At 44.1% G+C, this 15612-nt stretch overlaps 1 protein-coding gene across 3 annotated transcripts in view; it reads left to right on the top strand.

Annotated features, from left to right (window-relative positions):
* The window catches only part of LOC135900387 (tripartite motif-containing protein 3-like), a 131256-nt gene that overhangs the window by 20934 nt on the left and 94710 nt on the right, over nucleotides 1-15612 (top strand). The window lies entirely within an intron of this gene.

Raw genomic sequence — 15612 nt, 5'->3', positions numbered from 1 at the left:
GCAGCGCAGTAGGCTGCGTTACTCTGGTGCCTTATATCGCTAACAAATAAGAAAGACTGGACTACAGATTTTCTTATGACTTATAAAGTGCATTACGAAGCAAGTGATGTGATATGAGAGACGCCTCAAGTGGGGCCTCTACGTTAAGTTAAACAACGTAGTGTTCTTCGACGCGCACTCCAAGCGCACGGTGCATGTGAGAGTTCTGGCATTGTGTCCCCACTGCGAGGCGGCCACAGCGGCATGGAATCGAACCCTTGACCTCGTGCTAGCGTCACAACGCCTTATCTACCGAGCCACAGCGGTGGGTTCTTTGTGAAAGTGCTGTCGGCACTATTTAGTTATACAGGCAATAATTAGGGTTCGTTCGTTTACGGATTAATCCGATAATACCAGAAAAAAATACATATTCACCGATAAAGAAAGAAAATATGATTAAGATTAATCGGAAAGACTCCGAATTTCGCAGCCCTCAGTTCTGATCGCACGACCGTGCCCTGCATGACTACGTTTGTGAAAAAAAAAAAGAAAAACAGAAAGCCAGTGGAGCTAGGCCCATTCGTTGTCACAACGAAGTCCCCGCCCAAATTGGACATCAAGCTGATGTTCCCAATGAAGAAAAATTCAAACGAACTGCTCTGCATAGTTAGGAAAACATAAGGCGACCCTACATTTTTCAATGATGTGTACCATCTCCTTGCCGTATATGGCAAATCAGTTCTGCTTCAGCCTGCAAGGTGGAGGAAGATTCAAGAAAGGGAAGATTCAAGAAATGTGGATTGTCATCCACCTGACTTGCGTAGCACGAAGTTACAAAGGAAACCAGTTCGGGTATCACAGAAAGAAAGCTTCGTAGTTGAAGTAGAAGTTGTCCTGACCTGAGGATCGAACCCGGTACTAGCGCCTTTGCGTGGCGATCGCTTTAAAACCTGAGCTAACCATGCAGGAGGCGAGCAGATTCTGGATCAACGCCGAATTAATCGACAATACTGCCTTTTCCTTCTCCCACAGTGACTTTCCTTTGTAACTTCGCGCTACGAGTCGGGTGGATGACAATTTTCCCCTTCTATTCATGTATTATCTATTGTATTATCAATTCAATAGACGAAAAAAAATCTGCTTGTCGTGCTTTTTCGGGTGCCGCTAAGTCGGTGGTATGACGTGTCAAGGGCATTTGCGCTGACATTGACTGCGTGCTTGTAATTGTAGACACCAGCCGTGGTTGCTCAGTGGCTTTGGCGTTGCGCTGCTAAGCACGAAGTCGGGGTATCACATCCCGGCCACGGCGGCCGCATTTCGTTGGAGGCTGTTAGATCTTGCCGTTGAGTGCAGGAGTTGGCCGACATTGAGGGGTACTTGGAGAAAGGAAGGTTTATTTACATCATGTGCAGGATTAGGAGCATGTAAAACAACAGTAAAAGCTCATCGACGGCCGGCAGGAAATCGTACGCTGCGGCCCGTGGCAAGGAGAACGTCTCTACCTTCTTGGTGGTTCTCTGGCTCATAACCCCCCCCCCCCCCCCCCCTCAGTCACGTCGTTTTCAGCCAATTGTCGAGCCCGTGCAGATGTCGTAATTTTTATCGGATCGGCGAGCCCTCACAGGTGTCGTCATATTCATCCAATCATAGGGTTCGTGCAAGTGGCGTCATGTTGGGCCAATTCCCCATTGGTCGAACAAGGATTGCTTCTACGCAAGGTTAAACTTGGGCGGCTACAGCCCAAACGCGGTGAAGAGAAGGAGAGACTTCCTTCGCATCATGGCACAGACGACGGAATTCTACTGGCAACGTATACTGACTCTGCTCCGGAGCCTCCGTGCTCCCAAGCGCCTCGTCACAATGAAAAGCGTGCACAACTATCACAACGCGGATCTTTGCAGCGCGAAGTTTTACAGCTCGGGCCAAAATTCGCCGTGTAACCTAACAAATACGTGCCCAGGTCTCCTGTCGCTTGTCAGAGAAGTCGCGAAACATGCACCGGAAAGTGAAAATGACGGCTGTGTCTCGCGTGGCGTTGATGTACTCAACCGTAACGTTGGTCAGCGCTGTGTCTGTGTACTTTGTGTGCCTGCTTTGTGTCCGTCGGTTCTCGCGTTGTAGCCTTCCACTATAGGTTGAAATTAATCCGGAGTCCCCCACTACGGCGTGCCTCATAATCAGATCGTGGTTGTGTCACGTAAAACCCCAAAATGTAATGTTATGGTAGACTAGGAGAGACGCTGCGAGGTGAGATACCATAGTTACAAACTACAAATAACAAGTTCGGATTTGGTGAACTAACACAGTCTGCGGGTAACATACGCTGCTGTGAACATCTCAGCCAAGTTTTACTGTCGTATACGCGGTGCGTGGAGCTCGGAAGTGGAGCGCGAACTCACCTTTCTCTCAAAAGCTTTCTTTTCAAGCAGAAGCCTGCGCCCCAATCTCTTCTGGAACGCTTTATTTCGTATAAAGAAGGTTCCCACACGCGACTGCATGTTGGTCGCTGCGGCCGGCTACGCAGCGTATAGATAACGGGGCAGCCGCGGGGTGCCGCAAGTGGCTAAGCGCACGGCGGCTCGCTGAGGACAACCGCGCTTGGCTTACGTTTAGCGCATCGTAGGCACCAAAGTTGGAAGTCGTGGCGTCTACGTTAACATCCAAATTGAAATTTGAACTGCGTGCCACGGTAACATTTATATGGTGGAGCGATGTTCCTTTGGACGCGATTAAATATTTGACGCTCAGAAGATCCATCCTAGCGCGAACTCCTAAGCGCGTTGTTCGACGTATGGGCGTATACACTAAGTTGCGGTCATTACCTGCATTAACCGTCAGCTGCTATTTCGACATACACGAAGACTCCTTTTTGTGTTTGTGTATGTGTGTGTGGGGGTCTTTAACTCTAAGCCACAAATTTGTGGCGATGCCTTCCGCTCGATTTGATGCCGCTCTTATCATCTATCATTCACGGCCGGCCCATCCCATCGATAGCGCTACCGGAGCGTGGCTCTGGCCACTGACGAAACGCGAGAACGAATTACAACAAAGAAGGGGTCGGTAGACACCCATGGTTAGTACTGCGGGACACAGAGAAATACACCGGGAATAATATGCATAATACTGCCTATTACAGCAGTGAGAACGTATACAGTGGGGAACACAAATAATACTAGCACCGGAGTGGAAACTTCGTAGTGGATATCAAAGATCCGCGCCTAATGTTCGTATCTGAGTGGAAACGCAGACACACTTGCCGTGAAAGAACGTTACCGTGTTTCATTCATTTATGACTTAACTATGGTTTATGGCTTAACTGTGGCTTAACGATGATGTTTATCGGTACACCCAAGTTGATTGATAGTCCAGGGGCATTTACGGGACACCCACGGTGCGTGAAGCCGCTTCGAACGCACTAAACATAAAATAAAATGCCAGACAATCAAGTAGACATTACCCGTGCGGGGTAACTGCTGCTGCGCGCTGCGTCATATTGGAGCGGGTGCGGCAGCGTGCATGCTTGCCCGGTGTGAACGATGCGGCTGAACGTGAGCGGAATCTTAATTCGCGGTAGACTGCGAAGTCGCTGGTACGGCGACGGATGCTTCTTTGCGCACGGAGTCTTAGCAATCTATGAAGCAGCGAAATGGCAGCAGTCAGTTTTGTTACTCTTTGTGTTTACCGCTTGCGTGCGTGCGTGCGTGAGTGAGTGGCAGAGGGAATGAGTGAGTGAGTGAGTGAGTGAGTGAGTGAGTGAGTGAGTGAGTGAGTGAGTGAGTGAGTGAGTGATTGAGTGAGTGAGTGAGTGAGTGAGTGAGTGAGTGAGTGAGTGAGTGAGTGAGTGAGTGAGTGAGTGAGTGAGTGAGTGAGTGAGTGAGTGAGTGAGTGAGTGAGTGTACTATTGCCAGTGAAAGCCAAAATTGCCAAGAAGTTCTCCCCAAAGTCACGCAGACCCATCGCACTGTTGGCTTCTAGGTGACGCGTAGCTTTCTGCGAGTTCACAACGTTTCAAGCCGTGCTTAAGCGTTTGCTCTTTGTTGTGTTGCGACCAGAATTGCACGTAACTAATTATATGCAGTTAATTATTTGTAATATAAATAAAATGTTTGATAGTTTTGCAGTTGATCGATTACTTCTTTACTCGGTAACGCTCAGTGTAATTCTATATCCTATTACTCTTTTCAGTAACCAATTGCACGTAAGCAGTTATTTTATTGACTAGACAAGCTGCAATAGACGACCGCAGCTTCGTGCACTTGAATTCGTCGGGAACTACGTCAGAAAGCCCCAGGTCGTGCCTCGCAGCAGCCTCGAGGACGCGAACATTCAGACAAGCAACACTAAGGTGCTCGCCGTTTGTGTCACCAATTCGTCCGGCTCTTCGAAGAGGTTTGTCACATAGGGATGATCATGCATTCTCGGTAACCGAATGAAGTGACGACATATTTCTTGAATGAGAAGAACTTGAAGAGGCGCTTCTTTTACTTCCGCGATGGCAAATGTACTGAGCGTTGAACGACGCAAACCGAGGCGTATACAGACAGTGCGAGCTATTGTGGTGGTTAGTTTTCTTTAATTTGACTGGAATAAGCCCTGCATAAGTGGTAATTAATATGCGAGAGCTTGCCGTAGAATAACTATGGTATATACCCAATAATGTAGACATGGGGAACAGCCGCCGCCATAGCAGAATTGGCAGTGCAGCGCACCCGTAATGTGGTTGTTGTGGATGCGGGGCCGAACGGTGGCAAGTTCTTTTTTGTCTACTTTTATTTACATGTAGCTTATAACTTTTACACTTCTATTAAAAACTACAAATAACTTCCCATCTGCTTTATTTGGCGCCGTCATCTGCTGGCTTCGTATGATTGTAACGAACAAAGATCGCCCCCCCCCCCCTCCCCATGGCTTTCCTTATAGAGCTAGAATGGGAACTGTTGTATCGCGTTTTTTACAAGTGATTCTTCACTACCGCCCATTTTGTGGCTGCGATCAAAGAAAATTCAAAGTGTGATTAACCCGCTCTTCATTGTAAGATATATGGGCGCCACACGTGAGTGTCCGGTCTGGGGTAATCCCAGGGAATGCGATACGTCTACACAAATGGCATTACAGTCGAGTTGGCTGATGAGCGGAGTTAATTTTCACGCTTCATTGTAAATGGTAGTACTGCATGCGGACTTTTCCGGTTGAATCATCATTGTGTCAGAAGTCGCAGTGTTATGTCGTTGCCTTGCCGAAGCGTACTCTGTCATCAACAAAGGATTTGCCTGACATTGAGAGGCAAATATCATCTGCATACGTCGATGGATGGACTTAGTGAAGAAAGGAAGTTTTGGTAACATATGCAAGATTTTGTTGCAAAAGAACGCTTAACGCGTTTGCTTGGAGAATGTAGTGCACGCTGCGCCGACGTAGGGAATCTGAAAATCCAACGAAGCAGTCGTCCTATGGGCTGTTAGGAATGGCCGTACGGGGTGACAACGTGCCAGCTTTCAGCCCGCTGCACGTGTTCCAATCCAACCAGACGGGGCGCACTTCAGAGAACTCCGAATAACCGGCAGCCACGTGGCGCGCGGTCAGCTCAGGAATGTGCTACCCGCCAGCGCCACCCGGGACGGAGCAGAGTTCAACGAAACCCCTCTGACGTCGGCTCCGGACCATTACACCTGTGTGTGTGTGCAACAGGAATATGTGAGCCCGCCTCCTCCAAAAGGGCGGGCCATCTACGGTGACGTTGAACGGTGACGTCGAACGATGACTGGACGAACGTTTCCGTCCACTGGGAATCAAAGGGGGGACCAAGTGCTTATAAGCAGCGTTTGCCAGCTGCTAGTGTGTGCTCGTCGTCGGGCGCTGAGTGCTCGTTTTCATGCTCGAAATGTACTCGTGAGCTGTGTGCTCGTAAGCTGTTTGCTGTATGTTAGTCTTACGGGCTCCATATGGGAGTCACGCTAGACTGTCGATGTATGTCTTGTCTAAAATGTTAATATGTAAATAAATCCTGTTCACCGAGTTCCTCTATACGACCTTCAACTCCTTCCAATGGTGGCAGCGGCGAGGTCGTCCGACGACTCCTACATCTGGTTGACAGCGGTGGGATCGTCCGACAACTCTTACAGGGCATAGGCTCTACAGGCCGTGCAAAACAGGCACGGGGCTCAGTTGACTCAAATCCTGTCGGGTGTCCAGAGAAGCTGAAATTGTCATCTTTCCTTATGTATTTACATGCTCCATGCTGATGGCTAGGCCGAAGACAGTCTATGACACTGCAATATGGACGCAAAGCAAACGTGTGCTCACGGACCTTGACTAACTTCTAGCCAACCACTGCCTTCGTAACATTTTCTCTATATAACCTCGCTCATGCAGTCTACCGACAAATGTCCAAGTTTAACAGATTTGTGAATTGGAACTGCCTCGGCGGCCTTCCACTAAGCTGAGTCTGACGATATATACTGACAAGCGGGCTTGTTTGTCTTTCTGCGGTGACCGTTTATCGCCGGCTATAACAAATGTTACAAAGTTGTCGCTCAGCGCAAGACGCGTATTGCTGTGTCAGAACTTTCTCAAATGTCGTGGCCGATCCTACCTGTTGTCTACATTGTCGCCGAACCCTATGTAATCAGAGTGCGTGCACGACGCGTATAGTATTGTACATTCTGGAACGCACGTGAGCACCAGCGATAACGCTGGAACCTTCGACTAGTCGTGCGTAAATAGCTGATGCGCTTGACCCGCAGGTTTAGAAAATTGCCGACTGTGGTCGCCGCTGTCGTTGCGCTTTGAGCGTCGCTTGTTTCCCTGGGCGCACGTTCGCCCAATAAAGAGTTAATTTAGTGACCCACCAGTTTTCGCTACTGTCTGATTTCTTAACCATCATTACAAGGTGACCATACACAAATCGAGAAGTTGTGTCCAATGTTGCAAAGCGGGACACGTTAGTGTTTAAGCTACCGACGCATGCTATAGTGTTCGATTTCGCAGCACAGCCGAGACAGGGACGACGGCATCACATGACAGTCATTACACGGACTCTTAAATGACATCCGTCCTGATTGAACGCGCTGCTCAATGTTAATGTGGTTTTGCGATCAGTGCATGCTGAAGCAGCTTCTTAGGTGTTTATTCGCTTGGCCATAATGAAGAAAATATCACTCGTTCTGTTCACGTCGTCCCAGAGATCTCTCTGCTTATTAAAATCAGGTGACTCTCTGTGTCAGTCTTCTGCCTATTCCACGAAGAAAACATTGTTCTCAACTGCCTGATTGCTGCGCGATGACCTGTGATCCGTAAATCTCGATCGTGCCTCGGACAGAGCGCCAGCTTTGCTTTCGTTATACTTAACCTCGTTGCTTGGTCGACTTAATGAAGGTCCGGTGCTAAGAGGCGGAGAGCAAGGATAACACGCCACGCGAATATTAAAGCTACGTTATGAGATGAGCACCTGCAGAGGCGTACTTCCGAACAGGTTCATTCATCCGCGGTTTAAATTAGCTGTTCCTGGAGGCATAAGCCGGGTGAACAGCACAAGCGCGAAAGGTCGCCCTACTTCTCCTTGGCATCACAGGAAAATAAACGCGGAACGAAGTTGCTCCGTTAGGCTTGGGGAACAGCTCGAGCAGGGGATCGTGGCTTGAATATAAAGCGCGAACAGCGAGCAGGAGTGTGTATGTGAGAATGACGACCTTTCGCGGACAATAGGGGAGCATATATCACTGCTAAAGAAGAATGCGTAACGGAGAAAAATAAATAGCCAGCCAGAACATAACAAATGCCTTTATGCGGCAAACAGAACCGGGCATCTACATCTGCATACTTGACCAAGCTGCGTGTGCTTGCCGCTCATGCCGTTTTCACTGTTTGCGAAAGGTAAAGGGATACGAGGGTTCACTAGTGCCAGAAACTGTGGTATAGGATACACAGAAAAACCATTTCCGCCAAGAGCCCGCTGTAAAAAAGAGACAGAGAGGGAGATGAAAGGTAAAGGAAAGACATGCAGGTTAAAGGGAGGACATCTCCTGAATTGGCTATTGTGTACAGGGGAAAGGAAAACCAGCTAAAAAAGATGAGGAATGTAATAGAACCTGTAAGGAAGCAACTGTCTATAACTGTCTGGATGGACGCTGTTACACACGGTCAGCCAAAGCGCCACATAGTCATACACAGTCCCAGTGTCGCGTATACAAAGGTACACAAAGGTATAGCGTTACCAGGGTGGTGTCACACAGTTCCAGTCTGGCGTATAATCCGGACTCCTTCATATGTAGCGTGGCAGCGACCTTTCAGTTCTCTCTTGCTGATGTTCGTCTGTGACTAATCGATGGTTTGGTTGAAGAAATCACACAAAAGGCTCATGCCTTTCAGATTGTGGCATTTAGTTTGTGAAAATTTACGGGTTTCACACACCTACGTGTAAAAAGGAACTGGCAAAGCTTCGGAGCAGGAGCACCGATGTGTTAGAAAGGCTAAATATAATAAAAATCGGCGGTTGCCACACCTATGTGGCAATCAGTGTTAGGCGAAGGTTTCCTGTAATGTTAGTGCAAATGTTAAAATAAATTTGACGCAAACGTAACAATAATCCCCAAAATGTTTGCACAGAATTGCGCAAGTGAAATGTCAATGACACAAGGGCAATGTTATGCTTAACCAAACGTAACGTGGTCATGCAAGTGCAACGTAATGACGCGAATGTTGCCAACTTCTTGATTTTTCGCCTTTGGTAATTAGCAGCGGGGAATGGCGTTGTGTTAACTCAGCAAGCCGCCAGTAGTCGAAGCCTCCGATAAAGCGGGACATAAATAAAAAAAGGTGTTGCCGGAAGCCGATGTATTACATTAGTACTCTCGTATTTCGTGTCCATGATCTCGGTCTGTTGATGTGTAGTGTTGTCGGAAAATATATGCTTCAAGGGGAACGTTACTTAGGGAATTACTTAAATGCTGTGTAATAGATTTAGTCGAAACGACGCTCTTCTGGGCTCTAGAGATTCCCATTCTTGTGTTGTCTTCGACTTTGTTGCACTAAACTGCCTATCACGCATTGGTATATCGAGTATACCAAGTACATATCTCGCTACCATAGACTATACTTGTTCCAATGTTTCCTTGTCAGTCACACTAGCAGGGTCCCGTACACAGCATGCGTACTTTTTCACAAATCTAGCAGATGATTTGTAAAATATTTCCCGATACTTTCGAGAAAAGGCATGTGCGTGCACTTCGACACACGAATTTCAAACTCTGACATGCTTTACTTACGGTATAACTTACGTGCTATTGCCATGTTTAAGATGGCAAAAGAAAACGCCTAAATATTTATATTCCATCGCTGTTATGACATTAGTATTATTTATTGTGCATTAAAATTTACCAGGACATTTTTTTTTTATGGAGCGTCGTACAAACTGTTTCGCTAAGATTAAGATTTATTCTCCGTTTTTGTCACCATGCGTTTATTGCACTATATCCGGCATTGGTCTGCACTATATACAGGGTGTACCAAATATCATGCACCAAGATGTAAAAATATGCAAATGCAACGTAAGTGGACAGAACCAAGATATAATGTTGTTTGCCGTCGCTTGGAGATGCTCAAATTATTTTGTACCCGCCGTGGTTGCTCAGTGGCTATGGTGTTAGGCTGCTGAGCACGAGGTCGCGGGATCGAATCCCGGCCACGGCGGCCGCATTTCGATGGGGACGAAATGCGAAAACACCCGTGTACTTAGATTTAGGTGCATGTTAAACAACCCCAGGTGGTCGAAATTTCCGGAGTCCTCCACTATGGCGTGCCTCATAATCAGAAAGTGGTTTTGGCATGTAAAACCCCATAATTTATTCTAAATTAGTTTGTCATTAGTCCTAGCTACAAAGCTAGTTTTATTTAGTCAATCAACTTTCAAGTATTATAATTAGAGGAAAATTGTCAATTAGAAAATTGTAGCGCAACGTGAAAAAACCTCCTATACAGCTTTCTGTTGCTTTATTAATCTCGGGCTTTCATTTTCTATTATAATAGTGAGCCTCTTACCACAAATTAACTAAGATAAGGTGCCAAAACGATAGCTTATGAGTCTAAACTGATATACTGTTTCTCTTTAGGAACTCTTTAAGCGCGTGCCACAGAATTTCGAGCCTCGAGATAGCCTACAACAACTATCAGAAACTATAGCGCACTGACTTGGATGGCTGGCTCGGCTACCTTCAATGTTTACAACGCGTGTATACTGCACAAATTATATGCCAGTCTTTCAGCATGGAAACATACATTTATTATCATATGCTATTGTCACGTTGTTGTAACGGTGAACAACCATAACGGCACAACGCAAGTCACGAAACTAACAGTTTATTGGGCGGACCTACTGAGCACAGCGAGGCAAGTAACGCTCAGCACAATGATAGCGGCGAGCATACTCGTCGATTGTCGAAAATCTGATCTGCGGGTGAAGCTATATATATATATATATATATATATATATATATATATATATATATATATATATATATATATATATATATATATATATATATATATATATATATATATATATATATATATATATATATATATATATATATATATATATATATATATATATATATATATATATATATATATATAGTCAGAGGAAGTAGCGTGTGACGTCTTCGCCAATACCACGTTTCGCGAAGCCGTTTAACAACTAGCGTTTAGCCTTACTTGTTTAGTGTTTAGCTCGAGGGCCTTTCTGCCTGAATATTCCGCAAAGCAAGAACAATGTTTTCTGGCAAGAAGCGCCTTGTGCTCGCAATTTTATGACGCGTTTATTTTATGTGAAAAGATGTAAGTACCTATGTGGCGTTACTCGCCGGCGCCGAAATTTCCTAAACGTAATTTTGTATGCACTATAAGAAAATGAGTACAGCTATCGGAGAGGACTTGCCGAATACTCTTTAGTTGAGACGAATGCTGACGGAGGTCATAAGGAGTCTCATGGTCAATAAGCTGAGTCAGTGCTTTTGTTTATGTCTGTCTTTTGATAAGAGTTACGTCTTCTTCCAACGTAAAATAAAAATTTAGCTTCGCCGAATAACCCTAATTTACGGAATTCCAGAACACAGGTAACATGAGCCGCTTCAACTACGCTGGCTGCGAAATTTTGTCAGACTTCAATAATATAATGTGCATGTTTTAAGGCTCTTGTGTTGCACGACTGTTCTTGTCGGAGATGACTGTAGGGTAAAGGGCAAAGGGATAGTATGGTGACGATTAATTTACTGTCGGCGCTAAAAGCTCCAGCTGCTAAGCGACCTGTGCCGGTTGCTCGTTATATACATAGCTCTGGGTACCCTGATTTAACTCGGCGCCATAAGATGGCGCCACCAGCTCGGCAGCTCGGATCTGTCTACAATAGTCGGGCATCCTGTAAATGAAAAATACGTTACGCGGACGGGCAGCCTAAAACGTTCTAATATTAAAGTGCTATTATATTCTCTTATCTAGTACACCAACAGGGTGCATTGACGCTATTCCCGGACAAATGGTAGTCGTCTTTCTATGCTCGATATAGATCTAAATATAAACCATAGCTTGAAATTAGGAAGTACGTTATCATAAGATTTTTCTGCAAATGTTAGCAGTGACGCAAAGTCGTCAGTTAGATTAGGTAACAAACAGAATTTATTTATTCATTTGTATAATTTCGTTACATTCGTTATATTAAGGACACCTAATAAGGAGGAGGAGGAAATCATGAGAGAAGGCAGGGATGTTAGCCAGAAATGCGTCTGGTTGGCTACCCTACTCTGGGGGACGGGAAAGAGGGAATATAAATATAAGATAGAGAGAGGGAGGGCAGGGAGGAGGAAAGCCGCAATGAGCTCGCGCACGCACTGGGCGGGCCTGAGCGAGTCAACGGCGGTCACACAGGCCAGTCGCCTTCAAGAGACAAAAGTGCCTTCATAGCTTTGTGGGTCGACGAGCGATGGGGAAGGTCTTCAAGCAGCACCTGCACAGACAACGGCCGATCGTCCAGTCGTCGCAAAGCGATAGATAATATCCCTAATAAATAAATAAATAAATAAATAAATAAATAAATAAATAAATAAATAAATAAATAAATAAATAAATATTGTATAATCGACCGCTAATGAAAGGGCTATTATACGTAAGGGGTAGGTATATATGCTATACCGGTATACTTAATAAAGTATACGCAATCGACATAAGCATAGTGAAGTCCTAATATGAACATAAGTGGTAATTAGGTTATAAATGTATATGTATGCAGCAATAAAACAAAAGTTCGAGCACGCAGGCGATTACTATAGCACCAAAATATTATCTTCAGGTTAGCCTCCGTGTCTTACGTATCTCATTACTCTCTCTCTATCTCTCTCTTGACAGCTGATATTGGAAATGTTCCAGGAAGCTATTTCAGTCACTCGATACTCTTCAAAATGAAAAGAAAAGAAGGAAAAAGAAAACAAGGAGACGCTTAAAATGTCGTCGTATGGACCCGTGGGCAGACGACTTGAAAGGGAGGACTAATTAGGTTAAATATGTGGGATGCGGCTGATAGCTAAGGTGCGCGATTAAGGGATAGTGAAACCTGTGGAACAGTGCCAGACTAGTAATGTGCCGGTGATGGAAAAAAAGTGAAAGGTCAGACTCCGCGTTTAGTGACGCGAAACTTATACGAATGCGAGGAGTGGATGAGTCGTGCGGAGTGGTTTGGAACTCACTCAAGTGCATTTATTATGTTTGGTGTGGATCCCAAATGGCAGATGCGTATTACAGCTTTGTTCTTGAGAGCGATGTGTATGCAAGCAGTTTGACGTGTCGTGGGCCGTGGCGCATGCTGTAAATAACGTTTGAATACTGTGGACACAGGTGCTGTCCAAACAGGAGAGGGTACATACGATGCAACAACAAAGCATATTCAAATGCAGATAAATTAGACCATTTAATATGAAATTCAGGCTGACAATTCTATTGCCCACTTGCGTTGAAAAGAATCTGAAACAGTTTCGTTACATATTTTTACGATTAGGCTCGCTAGAACACTTGAAGAGGTTACCTTTCACCACTAAAGAAATGAACATAGAGATTATTTTGCAAAGGGGAGCAGAGAAATGTCGCGGAGAAAAGAAACCTGGACAGGAAAGACGGAGAGGAAATAGGAAAAAAGGAACGACAGGAAAGAGCGTCTTTCCAGTCCAGGTCCTCTTTTCCTGCAACACTTCTGCGCTCCCCTTTGCTAAATCATGTCAAACCAAGTAGCCCAACATCTTAATATTCTATAACATAGACTACACGAATCTAGACTACAAGAATCAACTTGTTACAAACAGTTACATACAACCAGATGAAACAATTCAATACGGTTATGGATTTAATAAGTGAGACAAGGTTTGTCATAAAACAAGTGTTAAGTAGTAGAAATATCTGCACTATACATCACCGTATATAACTTGCCGATATCCTGATATGAACAATCAAACAAGTCAAAATTGCCAACGTCATAGTGATTCAGAAGGGAGGGAAGAGTGTAAGACAAGCGCTTTATTCCGGAGTTTAATCATACTTTGTCTACTTCCCAATTTTCTCCTTGACGTGTGGGATAATTTAAATGCCTAATTGTTAAATTGGCCAGAACACACAAATTTGTTGTGCTCTTACGCGTTTCTAGTTTGAATTTTCTGCTTAACATATAATTGTATGTCTGGTGTATTTTAACTATTCCTGAAGTGCAGAATAAAACATTAGTAGATGCCGCAAAAGGTGCACTGAAAATATGCCTAATACATTTTTTCTGAACCAAGTATATTTGATTTAGATTTGTGACCGTCGTTGTATCCCATACTAGTTGGCAATAATTTAAACGAGAGCTAAAGAGCGAATGATAGAGTAGAAGCTTGATTCCTTTTGGAAGTAAGTATCGAAGCTGACCAATTACACCTGTCACCTGAGCTAATTTTTGCAGAACATGTCTTACGTGATAATCCCAACTCATATTCGCGGAAAAAAAAATATGCCCAGACATTTAAAATGGTCAACTATTTCAATAGTGTGAGTACTCAGTACTATGTCTTCATGAGGTGGAATAATTTTATTTTTTGGTCGGAATATAACAGCTTTTGTTTTATTTTCGTTAATACGCATAGCATTAGCCGCTGACCATCTCTCTAGCGTTTTCATTGTGTGATTAAAAGTTCTGATAAGCTCATGAATATCATGCCCTGAAAGAAGTATGCTGGTATCATCAGCCTATATTATGTATTTCGCCTCGCAATTAATATTTACAATCTCATTAAGATATATATTAAATAATAGTGGGCCTAGAATACTACCCTGTGGCGCTCCACATAGAATCGCTTATCTGAACGATCTGCTGTCTGTTCGATAAATAAGAGTCAATAAGCGTTAGGGCTTGTCCACGAATACCATAGCAATGCAATTTCTTTAACAATATTTTATGGTTTACTAAATCAAAGGCCTTTGAAAAATCAATAAAAATACCGAGAACGAGCGCCTTATTTTCAAATTGTTTAAGAATATACTATTTTTGCTCCAGGAGTGCCAGTTCAACTGATTTATTTTTCCAAAAACCATACTGATTAGGTGTAAATAAATTATATTTATCAATGAAACTTGAAAATCGAGTGTGCAGAATTTTTTCGAAGGCCTTTGAGAACACAGGCAAGATCGACACGGGTCTATAATTGCCAAAGTTATTTCGGTCACCTTTTTTGTAAAGCACGGTCACTTTTGCTATTTGCATATTTAAAGGAAAGACAGAGTTACTTAAACAAATGTTAAAGATATCGGCTAAAATTGGCGCGATAACATCAGACACGTCTTTGACAGGACGTACTACTTGAATTCCGTCGATATCACAACTGGCGCTATTTTTTATACTTTTTATTGTTGATAAGACTTCGTGGGCGGTGACAGGATACAAGTACAATGACTGAGCGTTGTGAGCACTTACGTATTCGCACGCATCAGCCGGGGTTCCGGTCGTTATCATACCAGTGAAAAAATTATTAAACGCGTCAGCCAAATCTGATCCATCCATATCAATACCGTCTACTTATAGTTTGGAAACAGGGGCGATACAATGGCCGCGATGAAGGAGTGTATTTAATCTAGACCACAGTACGTCAGAACGATTGCCAGGAACTTCAACATATGTGGATTGATACTGAGTTCTCGCGGATCGCAAGCGTTTTGTAAATTTGTTACGATAAGACTTCAAAGCCAGCTAGTCCTCCGGTAAATGAGTGTGTAGGAATGTTTGGTAAAGTTTATCTCTTGTTTTGATTTGATGACGCATCTTCGGCGTTATCCATGGTTTTCGTGTTTTACAGCTTAATCTGTGCTCTTTTAACGGAAAATTCAAATGATATAATCGCTCGAAAATTGCAATAAGCTTATCGTAAGCACTGTTTGCGTCAAGAGGTTTTCTAACATCGCTCCAATCTGCCTGCAATAGACTGTTACGAATTGCACTGAGCGCCACAGGTGTAATTAACTGAAACTTAATTATTCGAGGCTTTGCTCTACTTTGTGTCAATAGCTCCGCACATAAAAATATTGGAAGATGGTCACTGATACAACATGACAAAACACCAGACCTAATAT

The sequence above is a fragment of the Dermacentor albipictus genome, chromosome 1 (genome assembly GCF_038994185.2).
Source record: "Dermacentor albipictus isolate Rhodes 1998 colony chromosome 1, USDA_Dalb.pri_finalv2, whole genome shotgun sequence".
In the NCBI taxonomy this organism is placed as follows: Eukaryota; Metazoa; Arthropoda; class Arachnida; order Ixodida; family Ixodidae; genus Dermacentor; species Dermacentor albipictus.
Note: the sequence above shows the minus strand (reverse complement) of the source record. Positions and strands in the feature narration are given on the sequence as shown.